The sequence below is a fragment of the Humulus lupulus genome, chromosome 5 (assembly GCF_963169125.1).
Source record: "Humulus lupulus chromosome 5, drHumLupu1.1, whole genome shotgun sequence".
In the NCBI taxonomy this organism is placed as follows: Eukaryota; Viridiplantae; Streptophyta; class Magnoliopsida; order Rosales; family Cannabaceae; genus Humulus; species Humulus lupulus.
This window is the reverse complement of record NC_084797.1, coordinates 124982032-124985858: the sequence shown is the minus strand read 5'-3', so window position 1 is coordinate 124985858 and position 3827 is coordinate 124982032. Positions and strand designations below refer to the sequence as shown.

Sequence of the window (3827 nt, the reverse complement as noted above, 5' to 3'; positions counted from 1 at the left end):
TGACAGCTGTATTGTTATATTCAATTTTATCTTCATTAAAATTGAATTTAAGAGCCTATTTGAACTATTTTATAAAACACAATATTCAAAATTAAATTTATCGTAAAACAGTATTCAAACCAGTGATTTGGACAAAAAAAAACATAATCCAATAATTTAAAATCTAACACTAATAAATAAAAAATTATGCTAAAAAAATTTGGGCGCCAACCTTCAACTTTTTCATTTTCCTTTTTTCACTATTTGATTTAAATACTTTATTTCTTATTTTGTTGTTAACTCTTTCTTCCTGAAATCCCTCGTCTCTCTCTTTCTCAATCCCTAAATTCCTCCATGCCTCCGATCTCTAGCCTCTCACTGCACCTCGCGCACAATCGACTATCGCCTTTAGCCTTTCCGAATAAATAACTATTGAATTCAGCTCATCCTCGTCTCCTCTGGCGGGTCAATTAAAGTTGAGCGCCACCTCTGCTTGCTGGGGACGCCGCCTCCCTCGATCCCATCACCCCGCTGGCCGAGGTGAAGAGCTAGCGTTCCGCCTCCGCTGTCCAGGTCGAGGAAGTTGAGCACGGGCAATGCTGGGTATGTCCCTTTGCTTGAATATATACTTATATATATATATATATATATAAATATTTGTTTACTCTATTTGTTTGCTAAAAATGATCTGAATTTTGAAATTGTGGTGTTTACTATAATCTTTGATGAGACTATTTTCCTCTTTATTTTTGTTTTGTGACTGGAGAAAGGGGTTACCATGGAAAATGATGGACTCTTTAATCTTGTAAATTTATATATGTTGAGCAGGTGATTATTTAGTATTTTGAGTGAATGATTTATGTTTTGGTTTGTATGTATGTAAGTGTGACTTTGTCTTTTTTTTCATTGACTCAGGCATTCTTTCAGTAATGGTGGAGAGGTCATGTGAGAAAGCTAGCCCTTTACCTTTTTTTTTTTTTTTTTTTTGTATAGGTGCTTCACTTTTAGAAGTGCCATATAAATAATTATTGTGAATGTTTGGGTGACAGAAACTGTTTGACAAAGTATTTTAGAAAACCATAGTGAGGGGTGTGTTCAGTGTGTTCTTTTCCTTTTTCACCTTCTTTAATCTGTAACTTACATGTGATTGCTAGTAGTTGTAGTGCAACTATATACATGTGTGCATGCTATGTTCTTGATAATAAGATATGTAGTAGTAGCATTTTTCTTATCTTTGCCTTCCGTAATGGTTGTATTGTTGCCACTATGTAATGGTTTATGGGTAGTTGGTTCAACTCCTTGCTTCATTAGCTTCTTTTTCAAACATGAATTCCATAAGTTTTTATCTCATTATTTGTTTCTCCAAGTAATTATGCTGCAATTTGATCCATTCCGAACAAATAAAAAATCATATTAATGATTACCCAATTGCCATTATTTTGGATAATTTAATTAAAAAAAATCCATAGCATATATAATAGTATTTGTACGTTACCTATTTCCTAGAACTTCATGAAGACTAATGATGAGATCTTCTTGTTGTGAAAACATTCCTTTGTTTAAATAAGGTCTCAACTCTCAAGTAATATAGCCATCTTAATCTGAAACTCTTCGACCTCTGCAAACGTGAAAATTTAATAAAACACAATTAATTAATTATGATGAGTTAATTTAGCAAAACAAGCTATTTATGTAATTATATTAATAACTTATCTGCATGCTTAGGAATTGAACTTCAGCAACCAACACCGCAAGGAGTAATGTAATTAAACAGTTTCTCATCTTCTTCAAGTGACCATAGTCTTCTTCTTCTTCTTATATGAACAATTTGTCTGGTGAAAGAATTAAATCTGACATAGCTTGTATTGAGGTGGAAAGAGGAATATATTTATGGTGTGGCTGTCGTTTGTGTTTGAAAGAAATGAAAAAAAATCAAGAATATTGTCTTGTGCAAAAGATTATCAGACTTGGAGTGTATACAGATATATATATATATATATTAATGGTTTGTTAATATGTGCATATGTATTTGTTGAAATCTAACTGGGTTTGCTCTCTCCTTTTTTTTCCCTGTGTTTTTTGTTTCTTGAGGTGAAGTGTGTTGCTTCTCCCTTTGTTTCATCTTTTTGGTGGCCTTTGGTCAGGGTTTGACTTGTTTTTGTTATTTATTTTTCTTTCCTTTGCTTGCTTTTTTGCTGGTATTTTATTGTGTGGTATTGTACTGGCTAATTTGCTTTGTATGTAGGAGAAGCACTTTGCATTAAAAAAAAAGCCAAACAAATGCACAAGGAAGGCCTAGCTTGATCAACTATATGCATTATTTTTGCATGTATTTTCAGGATGTGTATAAGAAAGTCTGTCTTTATCTGTAACTTAGCATATGGGATTTGGGGTATGGATTTCTTTTGAATAAAAAGAGTCAAACTCTATGGAATGTAGCTACAATAACTACTTTTTGATCTGTATTGAAAGCAAGCATGCAAGATGAAGAGAAAAATGGATTGGCAGAGCATGAAAACAAGGTTTATAAAAGTTTAAAATACTATATATGCATACATTAATTTCTATATAAAATTTAGTTGCATATAGTTTAAATATTATATATATATACTATTATTGTTATTTTATTTTGAAAGGTCTAAAAAAAAGAAAAACAAATATGTTGACTATATGCTATACTGACCGAGTAAGTCTCTCTCTCTATATGTATATATAAAGGTTAGTATTTGACTATCTCAAAATTTATTAATACTGAGAATGTGTGAAATCACTGTACTACTATGTAGACCAATACTGAGAATGTGTGAAATTACTGTACTACTATGTAGACCATTTGATATAATAATAACACACAAAACTGTTTAGTTAAAATGAAATGTTTGGATAGGATCTAAAAGGATTGGATTAACATAATTACCAAGAGCACAAGTATCTATTCTAGATTCTTATTTTCTTCTTTGCTTATTTTGATCGCTTGCCTTACTATTTGCTTTATCTCACTTAAATTTTCAATGAAAGATTTTAACATATAAGAATTGCAATTGCTTGTACAGTTATGAGAGGATTGGATCTACAAACTGGTTTCTTTACCTTTAAATAAATTAAAGCTACCACTAACCACTAACCACTTTGATGTTGCAAACAAAAATGAAGAAGGAAGATTTAAACATAAATGAAATGGGCTTGATTTCTGCTTTACAACACTTAAATCTTGTCGAAATGAATGGATGTTGTATTGAAGAAAAGCAGCTATAGTTGGTTTATGAATAATAGCCTTGCTCATTCTCTATTTGGTAAGCTTATATTCTGTATTTGTCTCCCTTTCTATGGCAAAAGACTTTGCTACTTTAATGAATTTATTGATTATCTTTTATATTTGAAAGGTCATGAAGAAGGTCAACTGAAATTAGAGCGATCCATTTGCGTATTCTATTAAAAGTTATGTGTATTCTCAAAGCTCGTGCATTTAATTCTTTCTATATTTTTTGTAATTTCAAGATTCATGTATATATTTATTGATTGATGTTTGCATTCATATAAAGAACTTTACTTGAATCCGTCACACTTTTATTTGCTGCCGTATATGATATGTCATTGATTTAATTTTCTACTGCAGATAATTCAAGCTAGTGTTTTGGCCAATGATCTATTCTTTTTACTTATTGTAAATTATGATAGTGCATGTAGATATGCCATATATAATATGATTTTATTGTAGTTTGTACCGTAGTCCATGAAACTGTCAAAAGACCCATGTAAGGAAGTCTCTTTTATATAGTCTTTTAGGTAGCCAATATAGCGATAGGATATTCATCTTTTATATAATCTTTTGAATTTGCTTGAGGTTC

At 31.1% G+C, this 3827-nt stretch overlaps 1 long non-coding RNA gene across 1 annotated transcript; it reads left to right on the top strand.

Moving 5' to 3' along the window:
- The first annotated feature begins 223 nt into the window (after nt 1–223).
- On the top strand, nt 224–1274 carry LOC133777626 (uncharacterized). Its single transcript, XR_009868737.1, has 2 exons — nt 224–582; nt 895–1274. It is a non-coding gene; the product is annotated as an uncharacterized LOC133777626 (long non-coding RNA).
- Nucleotides 1275–3827: the final 2553 nt, after the last annotated feature.